This window comes from Taeniopygia guttata, chromosome Z (genome assembly GCF_048771995.1).
Source record: "Taeniopygia guttata chromosome Z, bTaeGut7.mat, whole genome shotgun sequence".
In the NCBI taxonomy this organism is placed as follows: domain Eukaryota; kingdom Metazoa; phylum Chordata; class Aves; order Passeriformes; family Estrildidae; genus Taeniopygia; species Taeniopygia guttata.
Genome location: NC_133063.1, coordinates 67,948,548 through 67,963,152, shown reverse-complemented (window position 1 = coordinate 67,963,152; position 14,605 = coordinate 67,948,548). Strand labels below are relative to the sequence as shown.

At 41.6% G+C, this 14,605-nt stretch overlaps 1 protein-coding gene across 4 annotated transcripts in view; it reads right to left on the bottom strand.

The window, feature by feature from the left end:
* The window catches only part of KANK1 (KN motif and ankyrin repeat domains 1), a 135,225-nt gene that overhangs the window by 97,370 nt on the left and 23,250 nt on the right, over window positions 1–14,605 (bottom strand). For 3 of the 4 annotated variants that reach the window (XM_030257816.4, XM_030257818.4, XM_072921782.1), the window contains exon 2: window positions 5,610–5,738. The exons of the other annotated variant lie outside the window; for it this stretch is intronic. The gene's annotated coding sequence lies outside the window, so the exon portion shown is untranslated. The remainder of the gene's footprint in view (window positions 1–5,609; window positions 5,739–14,605) is intronic. 4 annotated transcript variants of the gene reach the window in all.

Here is a 14,605-nt window from a genome sequence, read left to right as displayed (position 1 = left end):
TAAGCATGTGCCAAATGAAGTATATTAAAGCATTTTTTATTCTAAACATACTGTGAGACTTTATGATCCATTTTCTATTTCTAAATATTTGAGATAATTAGGAAAGTCCTGTCTTCAGCATGGAGTCAAACTTACTGTTTGCTTAGTTCCCCCTGAACTTTTTTTTTTCTACTCTGTGAGAATATTTCCATTACATTTAGTAACACTGAAGACAAAGCAAGTTTTCAACCCCAAACAATTCAAAATTCAGAAAACTCAGAGTTCAAAATGAAGCGATATTTTATTGCCAATAGGAGGGGGAAAAGTCTTAACAAATCAGCCAGTTGTTGCACTAACAACAGCAAATAAAGAAATTGTAGAGCCTATTCTACCCTTTATCAATAATGCATGGCTGCACACAGACAATTTATAGCTGTTTTCCATCACTGGTATTGTGCAGTACTAAATTAAGTTGACAAAATTCAAGGACAGTCCACCCACACAGCTAATGTGAGCCAGCCAGGCCACTTTGAATAAACATTCTAAAGGCATAAAGTGAGTTTTATTAGCATGCTGAGACACAGTTCCTAGTGGACAAAGCATCTCCTTTGAAAAAGTAGAAGCACCTTTAGCAGAAAGAAAGATAAGTTACTCTTGTGCCTTACATGGAAAGAAACAGCAAAAGGGGAAATAAAAACATATAGGTAACAGCTCAAAACTCTGAACTCATTAAGATTAAAACATGAAACAAGAGACTTGACTTTCTATACTAGCAACTCTTTGTCATTCTCAGAAATTCCTGAGAGTTGTTGAATTGGTGTCAGGTTCTGACAGCAAAAGCACTAAAACCCAAAGATGTTTTGGTGGGATTTTTTTTGTATGTTTAGGTTGCTCCAAGGATTAATAGACTTATTTTTTTTTAATCTTTCACATGCGCATAAATCAGAAAAGCACACAAGCCTTTCATCAATATAAAGAACTAGTTACTGTTCTGAAATAGCTCAGCAGCATTTATTTTGCCAGTAAAAAAGTGAGGAATGGGGTCACTTCTACAGACCAAATTCACAAAAATATGATATGGGACAAGTTGGTTGCTCTTGGTCAGTAGCACCACTTCCAACCACAGTGGTCCCAGCTCCTGAACGCCTGAAATGCAAGAAAGCATCAAGGAACTTGGAGTACATGTGCTGGCCATCAGCAGCATGGGATGCAGACAAAAGATCTGCACATCCAATAATTTCACCTGGACTCTGCTCCGGCAGTGACCAATGCACAGGTGGGGCCTCCACCTGAGCTTTCCTCAGCGTGTTTCAGACTTGAGTTAGGTGCAACCAGCCACAAGGTGGATGGCAGCACCACCAGGAGGCCAGTTTGGGTCACACTGCAGACTCCTACTGCTTTTCTTTTACAGTCAGGCTGCACAGCTGGCTTCCCTCTAGAAATCGGCAAGCACAAGGTGACATTGTGACAACCTTTTCGCACCCAGAGCATCACTCCAGGTGGGACGCTCCAGGTCTCTCTGCCAACTGGCATGATAAGATGACACCAAAAAACTCCTTCTGTACAATGTGGGAAGGTGGAAGCTGTAACACAGCATGGCTGGGCAGCTTGATGGCCTTGTGGCATATTTAAGCACAACCACAAGTAAGGGGAGGAAGAAGGAAAGAGCCAGAACTTAAGCCAAACTGTTTTAAGTTAGTCAAGTGGAAATACCAGGTCAAATTAAAAAAGTGACTGCATTTAATTGTGCAGGTGTTGAGAGAAGAAAATTAACTCTTTTCAGTGGTATTTGGATTTGAGCAAAGCTTAACTGCACTTACAATACACATATTTCCTCAAAAATCATATCTCATTTGCACATGAAAATATATCAGGGACCTCTGAAGCCAACTAATCGGTGTGTAAAACTCCAAATTAACAGGTTCAGCAAGCACAGAAAACTCAGAAAGGCCAGATAAAAATAATAAGATAAACAGAAGATAACCAGAAGTGTAAAAAACCTACAGCTTAAGGATCAGCTATTCAAGGTGATTGTTGAACATTTGTATTTCAACAAGTCTGTATTTTCATCTGTCAGAAGTTAAGGACTTTCTGCATAAGGTTAGCTGCAATTTTGAATTTTTTCCCTCTTAAATAGGCTGAGTTTCTGCTGCGAAAAGTGAAAATGCTGTTTTAAGTCTGATGATATTGCAGTAATTCCTTTCTTTTTACTAAAATCAAAGCTAAATTAAGGCTACAGGACACAGGTCTGAGAAACCTCAGGCAATCCTAATGAAGCAAGCATGGTTTTATAAGTGGAAATTAATTGTAATAAGTCTGTTGCTCATCTCACATTGCCAAAGTCTGTGATCCAATTATAAGTGCAGTGCTTTAATCATCTGCACAAGGATCAGATTCACTGAAGTTCAGAAACAGACAAAAATGCTCTTGGGTCCTTCTCCATGGAGTATACAACACCAGTGAGATGCTGGCTTTGTAACACACAGGCAAAAAACACAGAGGTGTTCACATTAGTATTTCAAGTTATCAGTATTGGTACAAATGCAAAATGCCTTGGGCACAATGAACAGTTGCGTTACATGCCATCATACCATACCCAGTTTTCAAATACTGTGCTTTGTGGAGAGAAATTAACACCACTTCTCCCAAGACTTGCTAAATTAGCAACCCTGCCTTGTGTGCTGACATTTAATTGGTAGCACATCTTTATGCTGAAGGTTACTGCCAGAAATGCCTGTACTGCCCTGCCCTCTCTAAGTGCCCAGAGCTACTGATGCAACAGGACAGCTCACCATGCCACTCCATGGAGGGACAAGCAAAGATAAATAAAAATGTATGTGTAACTTGGAGGGTACCTAAATTTAGAGCACCTGAAAAGGAAATAGCTTCATCCTGCTCCTCTCAATATGCACAGCCTTGTGACAAGAGCTTGGCACTGCCCACTTCTCAGTAACGGTACCCGGTGCTCCTGTGCTTTCTGAGGCAATCAGCTATCGTCCCTATTGTCAGCTCCCTGAGAGTCCATACAAGTCTGCTCTGTATTTTCCAGCCTTTGTGCAATCATACTCTTCCTCTCTCTCTGCATGGGCTTCATTACAGCACCATCCCCTCAATTCCCACCCTGTACCTCGCAGGGCCACCCACTGCACGCCGCTGGACACGCAGGCTGTGACTGCACTGCCTTACTGGCACCTGCTGCAGCACATTGGCAAGGCTGGGGATCTGCAAAGGCAACCTGAGAGCCTCCCTGGGCATATATGCACAGATTGCCTTCACTTAGAAACCCATGCTTGGCTGAGGGTGCCCACTTTTAAAGCCAGGACATGGCTGCAGCACACAGCCACACAGGAACCGCAACCAGCCTAGTCACAGCAACAGTAATTTTCTTTATTTTACCTGTTCTAAGCATTTCTCCTTCTCTATCAAAACACTTTTTACCACCAGAAAAGATAAAATCCATGTACAAATGTTTTCCTGGTAAAAGAATAATCTCCAGAAGAGCAAGAGCCTGGGTACAAGGGCCAAGGGAGGAACAGCATCCTCCAAGGAGAAGCAGACACCGCCGTATGAGCAAGAGCCCAGGGCAAATCCAAAATGTGCTGGTATAAGACCTGCAGACAAAGTGCACATAGGCTTCCCAATCATGGTAGCTTGTCTGTTGCAGAACCCTCTGCCCCCTTTCTGAAATGCTTTTACACAACAGAGCCAGAGAGTCAGTGCAGTCTGAGTGTTTCCATCTACATACACATACCCCTTTACATCTAAATGGCAAGTTCGTGGAGTAATGAAAAACCTCAGGAGTTCTGCTTTTCCACACTTACTGAATTTCAAAATGTGAGGAAAACCAGCTGGTGTCCTCATATCTTTGGAATCACTAGATTCAGGAGCCCTTTACCTGCCCCATAAGCTGGCAGCAATTCAAGTCCACGTCTGTAAGCACCAGATTTACTCCACAGTCAAAAGCGAAACAAGCTCACCACACTCAAAAGCCAAACAAGCTGTCTCTACTGCTTCTATACACTCTGATTAAAGCTACAAAACCAGCAGAAGAAAAGCAATTAGCCATCCCAGGTACTCAAAGCCATAAATAGACTAAATCCTTCCTCTTCAAAAGAGAAATTCAGTTTTAGGTGTGTCTTACCTCTTATCCAACTCTGCAGTGTATTGCAGTGCAGGTAATAAGGTGGGCAGGCAGTGACACTAAGTGTAAATAAAACCAGGACGCAACAACCACTTCAAACAGCAGCTGTCAAACCTGAGGCAATTAAGGAGTCAGTAGCAAAGAGCCTTTACGCAGCCTTTACTTATCCGGGTTTCCTTTTTTAGAGATTTAATTCATGCCATCCCTTTGGTGCTGCTCTTAACCTGATCATCACACAGAATAGAGAAAAAACAAATCTATATAGCCCTGTCCTACTGGGGTACTTACACGCAGTCACAGGTCACCATAACAACTCTGCAGCAGTAGGAGGCCACGCTGCTCACTGGGCACAGCATAATGTGGTACTGACTGACTCACTGTCAGTCTGGTCTGTGGCTGGTCTGCCACGCTGCTGAGAAAATGCAGCAGCACTACAGTGGTGGCAATCCAGCCATGATTCCAAAACATGTACAGAAAACATAGGTAATTAGTGAAAGATCACAGCAGCAACTCTAGTCAAAGCAGAATGGTCGCTTTTCTAGCTACAGTCATGTTTAGCTTCATAGCCTTATTTTTCCTGGTGGTGAATTGATCTCTGCATGGCATTCTATAGAGACTGAAGACCACTACTCCTAAATAATTCCAATACATAGATAGAAGAACTAAGGTGTGCGAATGGAAAGATATACAAGCACTTAGGAGTGCAGAATTAGTGGTTTAGGAAAAGAAAATAAATTGTTTCTTTATGGATATTTCTTGAAATTGCATGCATTTTGTCTTACTGAAGTCAGTGAATTTGCTTATAAACAACAAATACCAACAGCTGGGTCCAATACAAGACCTTAGATTCATGTAGTTTTGTGCTGATTTTAACTAGGGTGGAGTTAATTTTCCTCACAATAGCTGATAAAAAACTGTGCTTTAGGTTTGTGCTGGTAACAGGATTGATAACGCACGGATATTTTAAGTTATTGCTGAGTTCATGCATAGTGACAAGGCCTTTTATGCTCCTCATACCATGCCACCAGCAAGGAGGCTGGGGGTGCACAAGGAATTGCAAGAGAACACTGCCAGGACAAATGACCCCAGAAGACCAAAGAGATATTCCAGACCATATGGCATCAAGGAAGAGGGAACATTTGGAGTGATGATGTTAGTCTTCCCAAGTCACCTTTATGCATGATGGGGCCTGACTTTCCTGGGATGGCTAAACATCTCCCAGTACATGGGAAGTGGTGACTTAATTCCTTGTTTTCTTTGTTTCCATGCGTGGCTCTTGCTTTCCATATTGAACTATCTTTGTCTCAATGCACAAGTTTTACACTTTTACTCCTCTGATTCTCTCCCCCATCCCACTGGTGAGTGAGCAAGTGGCTGCATTGGACTAAACCACAATGGGTTGATTAGAGACCAAGAGTAGAGCTAGGACAGTTTGCGGAATCACATCTGTCTTCTTCCCTCTGCCCTGACAAAAGAAATAACATCTTACCTTAAAAGACTGTAACAGAGGTGCCAGTCACTTTCCTTTAAGCCTTTTTAAACATCAGAATAATGCAGCAGATACACCTAATTCAATGTGTCAGCATTTGACACCACATTCAGGAACCTGAGACTCATCCTGCAAGAAGAGAAATAAAAAGCACCAATTACTTCATATGTTGTTCAATATATCTTGTGCTTAAAACTGCTGCTGCTTGGTAGAGCCATGCTGCTGAACAATGAAAAAATTACCACAGAAATTAAAGGCTAAGTTATTTTATATTTCCAAGGTGAAATGCTCAAGCACATTTTGGCTACCACACTGTGAGGAGAAAGCACGCATCTTCAAGGCAATAGCTGTGTCACCCTGCCCTGCCTTCCCAATTTAAATCTTTGTTCAAACAATAGTCCATGTGAATACACAGAAACAAAGCTCCAGGTACATCAGGATACACCAGCCACACCAGTTACAGAAACACAGCAGTAGGTGTTAGCAACCCAGATTTGAACTGGGAAATGCATCAGAAGCCCATGTGAGTAAGTATTGGCACATTATAGATGAGGATCTTGATATATGTGGAAGACACATGGAGGTACTGCTATATAAACTACAGGAAAAGGAGAAACATTTATGGAGGGACTTGGTTCATTCCTCTGGATAGGCTTTTCACAGAATTCTCATCTTGCAAGCACTCAACCTACACTGAGTGGAGCTGCAGCAGAGTTAATGCCTGCACCACTGTAGCACATAAGGCATCTCTCATCCTCCACAGTTCAGCAAAGATATTCCATCACTAAGGTTTAGATATTTGTTTTTCAGCTCCAACCCATTTGGTGTGTTTAATCCTCCAAATGAGCAAAATTCCCAAAAGTAGAGGCACATCCACACACATAGGAGAGGGCTCCTGGCACTGAGACATCCTCAGGGCCACTCACAAGTACTGCCCAAGGCAGCTGCACCTGGAGGTGGTGCCGATCATTTGACAGCTATGGAGTGATGGCCCAGCATGAGCCATCTATAGCATGGTTACTCAAGAGAGCTTTAAAGATTATTTTCAGGTAAAAGACACTTCTTATCATCCAAATTGTTAAGTACCTCCCTAAAGCATTGGTATGAACATAACTCTGTCCCAGTTTGTAAAACTACAGAGATGGGGGCTTAATGGAGTGCAAGCAAATAATACCAGGTAAAAAAATTACAGAGTTTTTATTATAAATTAATAAAAAATCTACCATTAAAAGCATGTCACAGGCCAACCTGCCCATACAGATAAATATCTTGTTCTAATCCTGCACTGTTTACAAATCCTTTAAAAAGCCTCGTCAGGTTAATTATCTTCATAAATTTAAATTAAAAGTAACGTGAAGGGAAACTGCAAAAGTACACGGCTTTGGGAGGAGTGGAGGCGGGGAAATAAGTTAGACACCTACATTTGTTAAAAAAAAAAAACAGAAATCCAAAAGCCCCAAGCAATTTCTTCACCCCTCCTCTTTCTAACACTTTCTCAATATGTTTACTTTTAATTTTAGCTATTTCTATAAAATATGTTTTATACAGCAAGTTACATATTCATGATGCCTTAAAAATGCCTTTCTTGTAACAGGGGTATATTCTAAGCTGATTATAAACATCTCCATTGATATAATAATAAAGACTGCAATTGCATGCGGAAACTTGAGATTATAGGAAACAAATCATATCCTTGGAGTTCCATATTCACAGATTATAGGAAGTACCACAATCATCGCTATTCTCTGTAACCTCCTCCACTACACTTCTTGTAAAGCAGTACAGCACTTTTCAGGTGTTCAGTCTGGAAAGTCATAGTTCTACACACTCACACACCCTGGGCCACCATTCAAGGACATAAAAACCTGACTTTCAAACCCCTGCTGACATGTGTCCTTATACCATGGAGTGATGATCATTCAGGTGTTTCTCATGAGTTTTTTTTTCCCAGCAGATGTCACATTCTGTTCACTGTCCCACAGCTAGCATAAACTCCTTACCAGATCCTCCGTGTAATTTAGCTGAAGAGAGTTTATGCCCATACCTGTTCCAAATCATCCTAAAACACAGTAACTGTTCAACTCCAAAGGCTAGAACCAGGACATGGCTCAAGCCCCAAGATGAACTAGAGACAATGTTGAGGGAATTTTTTGTTTTTGTCAAAGAGGGCTGATTAAAAGTCAGAAATCCTTTGGGAGCTAAGTCTTACCATGTACCTGATTGTTTTCCACACCAGATGGAAAGAATGCTTCTGTTTCACTTTTTACCCCAAACAAATCACAGCATGCATGTGTACACAATCATCTGACTCCTACACATCCAAGCATGACCAAAACTAAAAACAGTACACTGTATACACATTTTTTTCCCTTAAGGGGAGAACAAACCACACCTAACAGGTATTAATTAAAACCACCAAACATCAGAAAACATTCTGTTACAATGGGTATTTAAAATAGCATATATAACACTAAGCAAAATTTTAATCTGTACAAAATGGATGTATATATCTCACATAAAAAAGTAATTGTTCTTCTAAACTGCCCCACAAATGGCAATCTCATTTTATTTCCATACAGAAAATTTATTCAGTGAGTAGCAAAACTGAGTATTAGGCACAAGGAAGGAAAAGTAGAAATGAAAACAAACATGGTCAAACAGTTAAGCGGAGATGTTGAATATACAATGGGAGTGCATTTACCAATAAAGTTGTAATTTTTACATAAAGTTTTAACCTTCATAATATGTTAAATTTAAGCTAAACTTGCTATGCAACAGATAGTCCTTAAAGTCCCAAAGACATGGTGTCAATTTTAAGAAAAGGCGTACATGTTTCACAGCGTACTTCACTAGCCTGACAAGTCACCAGATGGGTAATACATGTATTCATCTTCTCTCCTTTTCCATCCTAGAACTGTTGAACACCTCCACCCACACGCTCCTCCAACGCACACACTTCCCTCCAGCAGCCAGCAGCCCGATTCACTTATCTAAACAGGAATTTATGCTGGCCTGAGAAAACACCAGCCCCCTCAACGGCAAGGACATGCCTAGATTGCTTACTGAGATATGCCTCAGATATGGCATATCTCAATAACCCAACAAGCAATGTGAAGTGAACCAGAGATGTCCCGTGTAGCACCAGAGGGGTAGTCACATTCTTGATTTGAAAGAGACTTTTTTTAAAAATTAATCTGAATATAACATTTTCAGTGGTGAAAGCACTATTTCCTGGTGAACATGTTCTACATTTTGGGACAGGAAAGCCTTTAAGTAGTCAAAAGCACTATCCATACTTGATACCTCTCACTGACATAAGTTCTCATAATTACTGAAGGAAACAACTAAGGCTGTGTCTGGGTGGCACAGATACGCTAATTACTGCTTCAGAGACACTAATTAAGCCAGGCAGGACATCACAGTAACATGACTGCTCTGCCTTGGGAATCTCCCAATGTTGATGTATTGCCATTTGGATACCCACCTCCCACCCCAAGCAGTCTTTTTCACATGTAAGAGTCTTACACCAAAGAGGAGCCCTCCACAGAAGGGTGTTTCCCGTCAGAAGCTGTGTGTTTTGTTGAAATCTACCACCTCAGGACACAATACTGAGCTCTACACTGCACCAATTCTTGAAAAATAGTAAAATAAGTGACAAGCAATTACTGAGCATCCTTGGCTGCTAGGAGGAGGAATGTGAGAGGGTGTAACTGCAGACAGTATCCTGGGCTCCAGAAGAAAAGGTTCAGGTCAGCATCTCAGAGGAGCTATGTGTAATGATAATGGTGACTGTCTGACAATCAGCTGCGGAAATTCACACCACATTTTAACAGACACATTTAAAACAGACCAAGGAGAAGCTCTCTAGCACTAGTGTAAATATTCTCCATTTAGTAAGCTCCAAGTAGAGGTTAGCAGGGCAGAAGTTAAATTGTTGCTAAAGCGACTTTGTTTTCAACTTTCTGGTGATAAAACAAGTCCTGGGCTAAAGCCAGAACACTTTATCTACTGTACCTGATGCCACCTCTTGGTACCAAGACATGCTCTTCACGTACTTCAAATGGACTTTGATCTTCTTTTGAATTGTTAAAACACATACAGTAAGGAATAATGCACCCAGCAGTAGCTTAAACCACCTGTCCCAACAGGAACTGTTTTTTGAACAGCCAGAGAGCAATAGGGAAGGGGAACACCTGATACACAATATAACCTGCAGCAGAACACAGCCTCATACCTGTCCACAATAAAGAATGAAAGACACAGAAGGGTCATTTTCTGTCGCACAAACAAACCATAGTCAGAGAAGTGCTTTACTGCCATGCAGAACGGACAATCTCAGATACTGAAGAGCCCAAATCCAGTCCCCTCTTTCTTCTCCCCACAAACATATATTTTAAAATGAGTAATTTCTGAGACAATCCTGTTCTCATGGCCTCTTTCAACCGACAGACCTTCTGCAGAACACAGTCCCACGAATTCAGGATTTTCTTAAGTGAGATGGCTCGTGTTGCAGGTAACTGGCACACACCAGCTCACCTAGAAGCTGGCAGGCAAGGCTGGCTTCTCACGTGTCTGTCAGTTCTGCAGAGGTCACAGCACAAGGAAAGACAGCTTCACCTTGGGTTTGTACCATAGTGTTTGGAAGTTGGTTTCAGCACATAGGCTGTTTACTGTAGTAAAAGCACAGGGACAACTGTCTAACAGAGTGCATTGCCTTGAGACAGAGAGAAATCACATAGATTAAATAGTATTAAGAGTCCTTGAGATTTTCATGCTCTCAGAGAGAGGACAAATACTCAAATAAGTCTGCAGAGACTAATAAAACACTATACTTACAAATACTTCAGCTCATGAAAAAACAGAAAGGTGCCATAGAAGACACATTTGCTACCCAACCCATTTTAAAAATATTCACAAATGTCCTTAAAACATATGGTGTACATCTGAGTTTAACACTGCCTAATAAAAGGCTCTCTCCTTCAAAATATTTTTTTACCCACAGGCTGATTGTGAATTGTACACATTAAAGTGGCATAAGTCTCCAAACAACTACTCGTCAAGGTGGTGACAAAACCCAGCATGCCATACAAACGTGTGCTGAATCTTAATAGCTTTAGCTGCCACATCAGGTGAAGTTAACTCAGCATTCCGTGGACACTCAGAGGTCAGATACATGTCCCACTTCCTCCTCCAGAACCTTCCCTACAGAAACTGGAGCTCATGCTGGGATTTGTGAGAGGAGACCTTGGCTTGGTAGGACAAACAATACCATGACGCAGCCACCACTGCAATGGAGAGCTTCAGCTGGCAGACAGAGACCTGAGTCTTAACCAGAAATGGGCAAAGGAACAGCACTAACAACTACCAAGGCTGCTGCCAGAGATAAAACCTCACTGACAGTGCTAGAATTCACTCAGGCCCTTCTTTTCTCCTGTCTGCAGGGAGAGCTACTCTTGGACTTCACACCCAGTGACTGAGGACATAAAGTCATTAACACACCCAAGTTTGTTTGTGAGGATTTTTTTTTCCACACATGCCCATGAGCATGCAGACATAATTCTTTGCTCTCTGACTGCAAAACTAAGCTACTAAATCTTAGCCCAGATTAAAAACATAGTGAATTTTCTATGGCTCCTAAGCAGCATGTTTTTATACAAGGCCAGTTTAGATGGGATACTTGACATTAGGCAAGGAATGGAGGGAGACAAGGGTGTCACTACAGAAGCACTGGTGTGAAGTTACGTAAAAAGTGGTTCATGAAAGGAGGAAAACTGGAAAGACCTTCAGCTACCTATGATCTCCTTTTAACTTTCCTTCATACACCAATTATATCCTGTACTGCATCTCTTATCCAGTTATACCCTTTGCTTGTTTACATCACTGTATAATAAATTACTACTGATAAGCAACAATAGACATGATGAATCTGTGCTTGCTTCCTTAAGGCAAGCAGAGATTAGGTAAGGGCATGAAAGTATTTCTTTTGTTTTGCAATGAAAAATAACTGCAAAGGCAGGAATGAAACTGAAAGGGATCATAAAACACTATATTGCTTGCCTTGTTCCCAGGTGAGACACATGATGCTCCTGAGGAGAGCCACTTCTTACTCCTCGAGTCCCATCTCAGCTGGACAAGGAGAGGAAGGGAGGAAAAGGAGCCTGGAAACTTTTGAAAGGCAGAAGATATTTCACTAGATAGCTTATCCTTTAAAATTCAGTTAACGATACAGAACATTATCTCCAGGAGCAGCAGATCTGAAACACTAATAACCTTTATTACTCCCAAAAATGTTTAGTTGCTAGATTTCAAGAGACAAAAGCAAATATCTGTAAAACTTCCTCTTTGAGCTCTTTTTCCATCCTCTCAGAATATGAAAACATTCCCCAAATGTCAATCATCACTATATATCTTCCTGGATGTAACACAGCTATAGCCAAAAATAGGCAGCTAGAAACATGCCAAGAACCTGCACCTTAGGGAATTCCTAAGGGTCCCTCAAATATCCATCTCCATATCTAAGCCTAAAGGCTGAAGCTCCTCTTACTTAGAGACAGGCAATCCTGAGATTTTGAGTCAGAATGAAAATCAACAACAAAGCTCACATCTTCCTCTGGCACCAAATCAAACCCGGACCAGGTCACTTCTTTGCAGCTTGGGCTTTCCATATGCATGTCACCTAGCTGTCTTTAGGTATTTTCAAATGGATCTTATGACCATCTTCCTAGTGATATTCTAAAGTTTATATTCCTAGAAGATAGGAATTTTGGAAGGGCTGTGGTGGACTAGTGTTCAAAAACCAGCAGTGTTTGGGAATGATCCTCAACACTCCACACACTCCTGGTAATAGCTCTATGGAAGTTATGACACTGAACCAAAATGAGAAAAAAAACCTCCATCATATTTTCAACCTAAAGTTCTGAAAAAACAATGAATTTATTAACCCCTGGCTGCATAGTGCTGTTGGGTGGCACACTCCTCACTGCAGCAGACTGCAATGAAAAGAGTCCTCAAAAATCATGTATCACTCAGGGCCATTGTCATGGCAATACTTGTAACAAAAAAAAGCCAGATATGACAGTTGCCTCATCAGAAGTTCTGAATCAATTGCTTGAAGAACAGCTAAAAATAAGATCATTCTGAATTTACCTCCTGTGAAGCAAACTGATCCAGAATAACTACTGTATGTTCCTATGCCTTCAAGAGTACTGTGTTCTAGATAAAAGAGTAAACCAGACATTTTAGATGAGAGATGGTAGACAAAAAAAGCACTTCCAATGATTCACTAACCAGGAAAATTAAATAAACAAGTATATGGCCTCTAAGGAAAAGGACAGATTATTCCCTAGAGTTCTACCATCATCTCTCAACAGAACAGCTTTCCCAAATTAAACTTCAAACACAGTCACGGTAAGACCTTTGTTGGTGTCCCTAGAAAACAAAACAGCTTGTCCTAGCAAAAGGATGAGAAGGGGAGGAGAAGCAGGACACAGGTAGTGGTGGTCAGGATGTTCTTCTCTTCTGAAATTTACCATGGCTTGCATATTCATCAATGGCATTGATTTGGAACTCTACTAAAGGCAGCATACACAAATGGCAGTATTTTTGGAATCATAAAATGGTTTGGCTTGGAAGGGACACTAAAGATATCTAGTTCCAACCCCCCATCCATGAACAGAGCCACCTTTCACTAGACCAGCTTGCTCCAAGCTCCAATTAGCCTGGCCCTGAACATTTCCAGGGATGGGACATCCACAGCTTTTCTGGGCAATCTGTTCCAATGTCTTACAACCCTCACAGTAAAGAATTTTTTCCTAATATCTTATCTAAACCTACCTTCTTTCAGTTTTAATCCATCCCCCCCGTCCTGCTGGTACATGCTCTTGTAAAGAATCCCAACTCCATCTTTCTTGCAGGCTCCCTTCAGATACTGAAAGGCAGCAATTAGGTCACCCCAAAGTCTTCTCTTTTCCAAGCTGAACAATTCCAATTATTTCAGGTTTTCCTCATAGGACAGGTGCTCCATTCCTCTAACCACCTTAGTATCCCTCTCTGTATTCACTCCAAAATCTCCATGCCCTTCCCATGCTGGGTACCCCAGAGCTGATGCAGCACTGCAGTGGGGTCTCAGCAGAGCAGAGCAGAGGGGCAGAATCCCCTCCCTGGCCCTGCTGCCCACCCTGCTCTGGATGCAGCCCAGGACACGTGTGGCTCTCTGGGCTGGGAGTGCCCATGGCTTGGTCAGGTCCAGCCACTTAACCACTAATATTCCTGTCCTTTCTGCCAAAAAGTAAGTAGTGAGACTCTCCTTACAATATAATTACTCTTTCTCTCTCTCTATACAGAATGCCACTGCCCCTCTCCAAAACCTTAAACACTAGATTTTCATGCTCCAGCTCACAGACATTAAGATTGCAGTCTAACAACAATCTTTCAAAGTAGATTGTGGAAAACGTGTATGCACGGTGCGATTGTCACTGTATGCTTCTCTTGAGCTGCTAAAAAATGTCACCTACATGCAAAAGTCCCATCTACCCACACAGTGCATGAAACACGAAGGTCACTAAGCAATGTGAACCTCAACCAATTCTGCCTGAAAAGTTGCAGGCTCCCAGTGGCGAGGGCAGCCTGCAAAAGCCAGGCAAGGCAGAGCACAGAATGGAAATGCAGATGAAAAGTCAGCACAAGCTTTGCAACGCTGCTTTATCATCTCAGGATGCTTGCAGGTACTCCGGGTCACCATGGATGAAAAATCACTAATTTAATTGTTGTCCCACCACTGCTTCTGCCAAGCAGAATTTGACTTGTGTGGAACTGTCTGTGTTGCTGCAGCAGTTTGCAAGCAGTTTCTGCACCATAAAGAGACACCGACCAGGCACACACGCACTCCTTCGACATTAAGTACTGCTATTCAAAAACAAGTCACCACTTCAAGCCAAAAGTACTCTCCCACTTAGATATATTTTAAATAGTCCATTAGATTGTAAATTCAAAGCCTA